Source organism: Schistocerca gregaria, chromosome 6 (assembly GCF_023897955.1).
Source record: "Schistocerca gregaria isolate iqSchGreg1 chromosome 6, iqSchGreg1.2, whole genome shotgun sequence".
Classification (NCBI taxonomy): Eukaryota; Metazoa; Arthropoda; class Insecta; order Orthoptera; family Acrididae; genus Schistocerca; species Schistocerca gregaria.
Genome location: NC_064925.1, coordinates 480,922,063 through 480,932,999, shown reverse-complemented (window position 1 = coordinate 480,932,999; position 10,937 = coordinate 480,922,063). Strand labels below are relative to the sequence as shown.

At 43.6% G+C, this 10,937-nt stretch overlaps 1 protein-coding gene across 1 annotated transcript in view; it reads left to right on the top strand.

The window, feature by feature from the left end:
- Nucleotides 1-251: 251 nt before the first annotated feature.
- The window catches only part of LOC126278916 (uncharacterized), a 248,837-nt gene continuing 238,151 nt past the window's right edge, over nucleotides 252-10,937 (top strand). The window contains exon 1 of the mRNA XM_049979191.1: nucleotides 252-675. The gene's annotated coding sequence lies outside the window, so the exon portion shown is untranslated. The remainder of the gene's footprint in view (nucleotides 676-10,937) is intronic.

Genomic DNA, 10,937 nt, shown 5'->3' with positions numbered 1-10,937 from the left:
CAAACCAGTCTCAGGACTGAAGACCACAACAACAATAGCCCGTGTAGACGTGCTTCAGCATCGCAACGTCTTGTCGGTACAGACTTGTTTTTGGAAGGTCCGCCGACAGGTCGTCGCCGCAGCGCCCCGACGTCTGCCCCCACCCCGGCGGCTGTACGTCACGCCGGGGGCCCGACCTGCCCCAAGCAGGCGGGCGCCGGCGTGCAGTGCTGCGCGCGCCGCCCCAGCAGCCGCACGCGAGACGGAGGCGGCAGCGGCTTGGATCCCTCACAGCGGCAGGAGATGCCGAGCCGCCACCTGCGCGGGCGCTGCCGAGTACAGTGTCTGCGCGTCGCTGTCCCACGGACACCTCTGTCAAGTGACTGGAGTGCAGTAGAGAGTGATCTGTGAGGCGACCAGCGAGTAGCGCTACCTGTTGCAAAAGGCACACGCCGGCAGAAGAGACCTCCGTGTATTACGACTGACTCGGTAGTGAAAGAGGCGGCGCAGCTGACAGTTTCAAAGGCGGGTCAACAGAACCTACGTCGATCTGTGTACGCTGTAGGTCGCTCGAGTTCGCACTGCGACCAGAATGTACTCCCGACAGTCCGCCTGAGGAGCGGACGGAGAGCTTTCTCCCGACGTGTAACGCGCGCAGAGGAGTGCGTGACGCAGCTGCTGGGCCACCACGTCACCGTAAGTACCGCACTACATGCGACTTCCTTTATACAGAAGTATCCCCTACGTGAGGAGCTCCAACGTACTTGGCCCCCTTCTAACAGCCGTGTTCCGCAAGTCGCTAGAGGAACGGAAGGTTCCAAATGATTGGAAAAGAGCACAGGTAATCGCCGAGCAGATGCGCAAAACTATAGGCTTATATCTCTGACATCGATCTGTTGTAGAATTTTAGAACATGTTTTTAGCTCGCGTATCATATCATTTCTGGAAACCCAGAATCTACTCTGTAGGAATCAACATGGATTCCGGAAACAGCGCTTGATTTGTTCATGAGACCCAGAAAATAATAGATACAGGCTCCCAGGTAGATGCGATTTTCTTTGGCTTCCGGAAGGCGTTCGATACAGTTCCGCATTGTCGCCTGATAAACAAAGTAAAAGCCTACGGAATATCAGACAAACTGTGTGGCTGGATTGAAGAGTATTTAGCAAACAGAACACAACATGTTGTTCTCAATGGAGAGACGTCTACAGACATTAAAGTAACCTCTCGCGTGCCACATGGGGGTGTTATGGGATCATTGCTTTTCACAATATATATAAATGTCCTCGTAGACAGTGTCGGAAGTTCCGTGCGGCTTTTCGCGGATGATGCTGTAGTATACAGAGAAGTTGCAGCATTAGAAAATTGCAGCGAAATGCAGGAAGATCTGCAGTAGATTGGCACTTGGTGCAGGGAGTGGCAACTGACCCTTAACGTAGACAAGTCTAATGTATTGCGAATACATAGAAAGAAGGATCCTTTATTGTATGATTATATGATAGCAGAACAAACACTGGTAGCAGTTACTTCTGTAAAATGTCTGGGAGTATGCGTACGGAACGATTTGAAGTGGAATGATCATATAAAATTAATTGTTGGTAAGGCGGGTGCCAGGTCGAGATTCATTGGGAGAGTCCTTAGAAAATGTAGTCCATCAACAAAAGAGGTGGCTTACGAAAGACTCGTTCGACCTATACTTGAGTATTGCTCATCAGTGTGGGATCCGTACCAGGTCCGGTTGACGGAGGAGATAGAGAAGATTCAAAGAAGAGCGGCGTGTTTCGTCACAGGGTTATTTGGTAAGCGTGATAGCGTTACGGTGATGTTTAGCAAACTCAAGTGGCAGACTCTGTAAGAGAGGCGCTCTGCAACGCGGTGTAGCTTGCTGCCCAGGTTTCGAGAGGGTGCGTTGGATGAGGTATTGAATATATTGCTTCCCCCTACTTATAACTCCCGAGGAGATCACGAATGTAAAATTAGAGAGATTCGAGCGCTCACGGACGCTTTCCGGCAGTCGTTCTTCCCGCGAATCATACGCGACTGGAACAGGAAAGGGAGGTAATGACAGTGAGACATAAAGTGCCCTCCACCACACGCTGTTGGGTGGCTTGCGGAGTATAAATGTAGATGTAGATGTAGATCTGAATACTCCGCACAGACCGTCGGAGTTTCAGCTTGTCGCTACTTGCTCCCAGTAACATATCGTCTCCTTCAGGTAGTCTTTCAAACATCACTATATCCTTTCACATTTCCAAGTTCTGTAGCTTTATACTCACGATCATTATGAAACCTGTGTTGTAGAGCGTCATTCTGAAGTAACCAGTATGGGAAGGCATTCCTTGTCGTCTTAAGGCTGGTCCTGTGACCCTGCTTTTTCTTCTAATTAGTCTTTCCACATGTTTCTTCGCTCACAGATTCTCTAGACAACCAACATCTTTCCCATCATTCCACTTAATTTCCCCCGTCGTTCTAAACAGATGTCAACTGACTTTCAAATCGTTCACGATTCGCTTCCCTGCAGTGCTTCGCTCCGCACACCAATTACCAGGAACTTTCCTTACTCTAATTAAGGCTTACGTTTAATACTATTGGACTATTGGACGATGAACGTCCCCATTACCTCTTCTCTTCTGCTTTTTATATTCTCAGTGCTTCTTCAATAAAGCGTTTTTTGCTTTCAATATAGCAGACGTCCTTCAGTTGGCCCCGCTGTCCATACTAAATTTACCTCTACTTTCATTTCTGCCACGCACTTTCCACTTTCTTTTTGGACTTCTCTCAGTCTGTATTCTGTGTTTCTCTGTTAATTCCTTTCAACAGACCCTGTAATTCTTCCTCATTTTCACTCACTCTAACAACGTCGTCTACGAATCTAATCACTGACGTTCTTCCACCCCGAGTTTCACGCGCACTTCTCAACCCTTCTTTCATTTTCTTCATTGCTCCTTCGATAAGTAGATCGTACAGCAAAACAGAAACAAGGCTACCTCGTCTGATCTCAGCACTTTGTCTTCTGTTCCTATTATGTACAGGCTGCAATCAATAACGTTTTCAATGTAACACAGTGGTGTTCGAGAAGTCGGGACGAACATATCGATAGTCGAGCCTTGTGGTGTGGCAAGCTGGGAAAGAACTTCGGACTGGACTATAAAACCACCGAACTCCAGCACATGAACGCTGCGCGAGTTTCAGGTGAAACTGAATATTAAAAACCCCTTATTCTTGCACTTAGAAAACTTAAAATTCAATTTTTGTGTAAATTCAACATCAAAATGTTGTGAATTTTAACAAAATAACATTACCAATTAAATCGTTTTATTTGTCTGGCCTTCTTACTACAAAACTACAGTGCTTGAAACGCTTAATTTTAGATATTGCTGTAAACGTAATTAATTTCTGTATAACGTTTACAAATTCCTTTTTTTTCATTACACCACGGAAATATCAATTTAGTAATGTTAAGGAAACAGAAGAACAAGCGTAAGAAATTTTTTTTTTTATTAATCTCTTCTTTCGGTGATCCATGTTGTGACACTTGTCACAGGATATGAAACGTGTCAAGTTTACAAGCTTTTGGCCAGAATTTATGGTAATACATAAAACAAAACAAAAACAGTAAACAGTAACTTAGGTCACACTACAAAAAATACATTTTAGAGATAAATAGATTACAAAACAAAAACAATAAACAGTAACTTAGGTCCCACTGCAAAACATACATTTTAGAGATAGATAAATATTACAAAATAACAAGTGCCAGAGAAAGAAATATTGCAAAATATATGTTTACAATAAAAATATTCGGTATTACAAATACAAATTTGGGCATACATTTGCAATTTACAATACAAGAAAAGTTAAACACTGTAGTTAAGGAACTCTTCTATTGTATAAAATGATCCTTGCAATAGGAACTGCCTTAAGGTTTTTTTAAACAAGAGATCATCGTCTACCAAACACTTAATCCTTGAAGGAAGGGCATTAAAAATCTTACAGTCACTGAAATGGACTCCTTTCGGAACCATACTAAGCTTTGGCTGTTCGTAGTGGATATCATGTTTCCTTATAGAGCAGATAATGAAAATACCGAACGGCGCGCGTAGCCTGCAGCTCAGTCGGCTTCTGATGACTTTGAGGCCGACTGCTGCCCTACCTGACTAACGGACCACGAGGCAGGCCCGTGCCCCACGTGTCAAACCGTTCGCCCCGACTCCCCCTGCACCACTGTTGTACGCTGTAAACACTTACCGTTTAGCACCCTGTATAAACTTACTGCATATTACGCGTCTTTCAATATGTTGTTGTTGTTATGGTCTTCAGTCCTGAGACTGGTTTGATGCAGCTCTCCATGCTGCTCTATCCTGTGCAAGCTTCTTCATCTCCAAGTGCGTACTGCAGCCTACATCCTTCTGAATTTGCTTAGTGTATTCATCTCTTGGTCTCCCTCTACGATTTTTACCCTCCACGCAGCCCTCCAATGCTAAATTTGTGATGCTTCTATTCTTTTCTTGTCTAAACTATTTATCGTCAATGTTCCACTTCCATACATGACTACACTCCATACAAATACTTTCAGAAATGACTTCCTGACACTTGAATCTATACTCGATGTTAAAAAATTTCTCTTCTTCGGAAACGCTTTCCTTGCCATTGCCAGTCTACATTTTATATCCTCTCTACTTCGACCATCATTAGTTATTTTGCTCCCCAAATAGCAAAATTCATTTACTACTTTAAGCGTCTCATTTCCTAATCTCATTCCCGCAGCACCACCCGATTTAATTCCACTACATTCCATTAACCTCGTTTCGTTATTATTGATGTTCATCTTGTATCCTCCTTTCAAGACACTGTCCATTCCATTCAACTGCTCCTCCAGGTCCTTTGCCGTCTCTGACAGAATTACATTGTCATTGGCGAACCTCTAAGTTTTTATTTCTTCTCCACGGATTTTAATTCCCACTCCGAATTTTTCTTTTCTTTCCTTTACTGCCTGCTCAATATATACAGATTCAATGACATCGGGGATAGGCTTCAACCCTGTCTCACTCCCTTCCCAACCACTGCTTTCCTTTCATGCCCCTCGTCTCTCATAACTGCCTTCTGGTTTCTGTACAAATTTTAAATAGTCTTTCGCTCCCTGTTTTTTTACCCCTGTCACCTTCCGAATTTGAAAGAGAGTATTCCAGTCAACATTGTCAAAAGCTTTCTCTAAGTCTACAAATGCTAGTAACGTAGGTTTACCTTTCCTTAATCTATTTTCGAAGATAAGTCGTAGAGTAAGTATTGCCTGTCGTGTTCCAACATTTCTACGGAATCCAGACTGATCTCCCCCGAGGTCGGCTTCTACTAGTTTTTCCATTCGTCTGTAAAGAATTCGTGTTAGTATTTTGCAGCCGTGGCTTATTAGACTGATAATTCGGTAATTTACACATCTGTCAACACCTGCTTTCTTTGGGATTGACATTAATTCTTCTTGAATTCTGAGGGTATTTCGCCTGTCTCGTACATCTTGCTCCCCAGATGGTAGAGTTTTGTCAGGACTGGCTCTCCGAAGGCCGTCAGTAGTTTTAATGGAATGTTATCTACTCTCAGGGCCTCGTTTCGACTCAGGTCTTTCAGTGTTCTGTCAAACTCTGCACGCAGTATCGTATCTCCTATTTCATCTCCATCTACATTCTCTTCATTATTTGTCCTCAAGAACATCGCCCTTCTATAGATCCTCTATATACTTCTTCCACCTTTCTGCTTTCCCTGCTTTGCTATGAACTGGGTTTCCATCTGAGCTCTTGATATTCATACAAGTGGCTCTCTGTTCTCCAAAGGTCTCTTTAACTTTCCTGTAGGCAGTATCTATCTTGCCCCTAGTGATATGCGCCTCTACATCCTTACATTTGTCCTCTAGCCATCTCTGCTTAGCCATTTTGCACTTCCTATCTATGTCATTTTTGAGACGTTTGTATTCCTTTTTGCCTGCTTCATGTACTGCATTTTTACTGTTTTTGCTGCGTTTGTTTCCTTTCATCAATTAAATTCAATATATCAATATCAATAATGAATATTTCAATATCAATATCTCAATATCAATAATTCAGTATCTCTTCTGTTACCCAAGGATTTCTATTATTCTCTTCTTTTTACCTACTTGATCTCTCAAAGCTACCCATTATTCTTCTGCTGTGTTTATTTCCCCCATTCTTGTCAATCGGTCGCTAATGCTCTCCCTGAAACTCTCTACAAACTCTGGTTTAGTCAGTTTATCCAGGTCCCATCTCCTCAAATTCCCGCCAGTTTGCAGTTCCTTCAGTTTTAATCTACAGTTCATAACCAATGGATTGTGGTCAAAGTCCACACCTGCTCGTGGAAGTATCATACAATTTAAAACTTGGTTTCTGAATCTGTGTCTTACCATTACATAATGTGAGGCCTTCCAGTATCTCCAGGCTTCTTCCATGTATACAACCTTCTTTCATGATTCTTGAACCACGTTTTAGCTATGATTAAGTTATGTTCTGTGCAAAATTCCACCAGGCGGCTTCCTCTTTCATTCCTTACTCCCATTCCATATTCACCTACTACGTTTCATTCTCTTCCTTTTCCTACTACCGAGTTCCAATCAGCCATGACTATTAAATTTTCGTCTCCCGTCACTATCTGAATAAATTTCTTTTATCTCATCACACATTTCTTCAGTCTCTTCGTCATCTGCGGAGCTAGTTGGCATATAAAATTATACTACTATGGTAGTCATGGGCTTCGTATGTGTTTTCTCCACAATAATACGTTCACTGTGCTGTTTGTAGTAGCTTACCCGCATTCCTATTTTCCTATTCATTATTAAACCTAATCCTGCATTACCCCTGTTTGATTTTGTATTTATAACCCATTCACCTGACCAGGAGCCTGTTCCTCCTGCCAACGAACTTCACTAATTCCCACTATATCTAACATTCCCCTTTTTAAATTTTCTAGCCTACCTGTCCGATTAAGGGATCTGACATTCCACGCTCCGATCCGTAGGACGCCAGTTTTCTTTCTCCTGATAACAACGTCGTCCTGAGTAGTCCCCGCCCGGAGATCCGAATGGGGGACTATTTTACATCCGGAATTTTTTACCCAAGAGGACTCCATCATCATTTAACCATACAGTAAAGCTAGATGCTCTCGGGAAAAATTACGGATTTCTGGGAATTACCAACATCTTAAAAAATTTTACGTTGTGGAACACTGTAGGTTGACATTCTTTGAATGTCTCTAGATTTCTCTTAAGTCTTGCATTCAGTATCAGACGCAACGTCAGAACTACTCCTCTGCTGCCTTAATCTCTCCTAAAGTGATGCTCTGTTGCCATTTTTTATACTTGTTTACACTGTTCTTGTCAGTAACTTGGATGCATGAGCTGCCACGCTGATCGTGCGATACTTTATCACACATGTCTGCCTTTGACATCTCTGGGAGTTTATGGGCGATGTTCTTCCGAATGTCGGATGCTCTCTTCAGAATTATAGGCTCTACACACCGATCCGAGTAATCGTTAGATAGCATTTCCTTCAAAGATTTTAATAGTTTTGAAATGCGGGATGTCTCATTTATGTTGATCAACTCACATTAATTTTTCTCTAGAAACAAATTTAAAAAATATGCCACTCCAGTGTTGTTTGGCTAGTAAAGGAACATTAACCAACAAGATTTCCTTTCTTTTACCTTCGCTCGTTAGAAAGTTACGAGCAGCAGGACGTCTTTTTTAAATAGCACCCTCTGTTTTTCGTTCGGTAGTACACTTGCTGTCCTTGAGAGCTGCCCAAACACGTGGCACATTGTAGTCTACAATTCACGTAAATACGACGTCTTGGAAAACGTGGCACAAAACTGACTCTCCCGTACTGTGCAGACACACATTGGGCAGCTGCCCACTGTCACGTAACTCGTGCACTCTCTGGAGCTGGTAGTACACAAATGAGAACACAAGGAAAATGCACACCAGTTATTCAGTCAAGCGTCTTTGTGCTCGCACAGACCTTCAGCTGAAGTTGGTCATAGAGAATCAATGTCAGTTTTGTGATACGTTTTTAATAACGTCATGTGTACTGTGAACAGGGTTTCAGGCGAGGAAGTATATTACACAGAAAAAAATTGAGGGTGGTATTTAATAAAGGCGTACTGCTGTCGATATATTCGTAATGAACCAAGTTAGCAGAAAGGCAGTCCGCCTCTCGTAGCTGAATGGTCAGCGCGACAGTAAGTCAATCCTAAGGGCCCGGATTCGATTCCCGGCTGGGTCGTAAATTTTCTCCGTTCATGGACTGGGTGTTGTGTTGTCCTAATCACCATCATTTCATCCCCATGGACGCGCAAGTGGCCGAAGTGGCGTCAAATTGAAAGATTTCACCCGGCGAACGGTCTATCCGACGGGAGGCCCTAGTGACACGACAATGCTGGTTAACATTCTTCTGGTAGGTAAACCACATATCCTTGATGCCTTTTGTTTTATTTTGCTTCTGGGCAAAAAGTTAGTTGAAGTGGTCCAGAGAAATGGTGCGCCCTGTACATCTATTTCGGTGGTTTCTTCCGTGTCTCTATCAGCTCTGTCTAACATTGGCTCTAATAATAGATCACCTATTGCTTCCAAACCGACACCCATATACATAGTTTACCAGCGTGTATTCCATGCTTTCCTATTGGATTTGTGCAAGCTATGCGGGGAAAAATGATTGCTAAACCTCTCAGAGTGAGACCGCACCGTGACAAAACGCAAAGTCTATCTTGGAGGAATTTAGTCATGTTTGTAACCAACTGTCAGACTTCGCTGATTATCTGCTTCTGCATTCCGTGACAGGTGTCTAACGATTTCACCTCCCGGTACTGAATTGCGTCGTTTGTGTCCAGCGTCATAGGGTTACTTTGTATCCGCTAGATCGCTTGCGTATGTAACTAACAACGCTTCGGCTACCCTCGTTTATACTGGCATTGGTTTCCTTAATTGGTCTCGGGCAAACATCCGAATGGTTCATTAAGGGGGACACATTACCACGTCAGCTTTGTGCTGCTCATTAATCTGACCCCAGATTTCTAATTGGACGATAGATAAGCCTCTAATTGTCCTTTTTCTCAAACATCTTCCTTATTCGATGGTCTAGAGTGAGAGGCGAGCCATCCATCATTAATTAGAAAGTGATTTCGCAGCCAGTGGCGCTACCACGTTGGTAACATCGGTTCCCGCCTGAGCACGAAATTAAGCAACGTAGGTCCCGGTTAGTACTTGGATGGACGATCACCGTCCGAGGAGTACCGGATGCCGCTGGTTGAGGCACACGAAAACCGCTGAAGTGGCGTCCAACTCAAAGAGCCTGGCAACAATGTTATTTTAAATGTTTTCGCAGACGTTCGTTTTGTTTTACATTGTTAGACCGACCAGAAGGTCTTCACAAAAACGTGTCTGTAACGCCTGTTTTCTCACGGTGTAAGAGAAAGAACTGTGATTCTACTCCTTTTATACTATATGCGGCAGTTTAGAATTACACTACTGGCCATTAAAATTGCTACACCATAAAGATGACGCGCTACAGACTCTAAATTTAACCGACAGGAAGAAGATGCTGTGATATGCAAATGATTAGCTTTTCAGAGCATTCACATAAGGTTGGCGCCGGTGGCGGCACCTAGAACGTGCTGACATGAGGAAAGTTTCCAACTGATTAATCATACACAAACAGCAGCTGACCGGCGTTGCGTGGTGAAACATTGTTGTGATCCTCGTGTAAAGGAGGAGACATACGTACCATCACGTTTCCGACTTTGATAAAGGGTTGGTCGAGATCCAATGACTGTTAGCTGAATATGGAATCGGTGGGTTCAGGAGCGTAATACGGAACGCCGTGCTGGATCCCATCGGCCTCGTATCGCTATCAGTCGAGATGTCAGGCATCTTATCCGCATGGCTGTAACGGATCGTGCAGCCACGCCTCGATCTCTGAGTCAACAGATGGGGACGTTTGCAAGACAATAACCATCTGCACGAACAGTTCGACGGCGTTTGCAGCAGCATGGACTATCAGTTCAGAGACCATGGCTACGGTTACTCAGTTACGAACTTGGGTGCACGAATGGCAAAACGTCAATTTTTCAGATGCACCCAGCTTCTGTTTACAGCATCATGATGGTCGCATCTGTGTTTGGCGCCATCGCGGTGAACGCACATTGGCAGCGTGTATTCGTCATCGCCATATTGGCGTATCAGCCGGCGTGATGGTACGGGTTACACGTCTCGGTCACCTCTTGTTCGCATTGACGGCACTTTGAACAGTGGACGTTACATTTCAGATGTGTTACTACCCGTGGCTCTACCCTTCATTCAATCCCTGCGAAACCCTACATTTCAGCAGGGTAATGCACTACCGCATGTTGTAGGTCGTGTACGGGCCTTTCTGGATACAGAAAATGTTCGACTGCTGCCCTGGCCAGCACATTGTCCAGATCTCTCACCAACTGAAAGCGTCTGGTCAGTGGTGACGAGCAACTGGCTCGTCACAATACGCCAGTCACTACCCCTGATGAACTGTGGTATCGTGTTGAAGCTGAATGGACCTGTACACGCAGTCCAGGCTCTGTTTGACTCAATGCCCAGGCGTATTAAGGCCGTTATTACGGCCAGAGGTGGTTGTTCTGGGTACTGACTTCTCAGGATCTATGCACCCAAATTGCGTAAAAATGTAATCACAAGTCAGTTGTAGTATAATATATTTTTCAAATGAATACCCGTTTATCATCTGCATTTCTTCTTGGTGTAACAATTTTAATGGCCAGTAGTGTAAAATGTATTTTTTTCACTCTATTTTGATGCAAAATACTTCGATTTACTTAAATAATGGCAAAAAAGATTAGGAAAATTGTAGCCATAGTCAGATATTTCTAATTTCTGAAAACATGAAAAAAGCTGAAAGAAGGAAGATAGAGTTTTA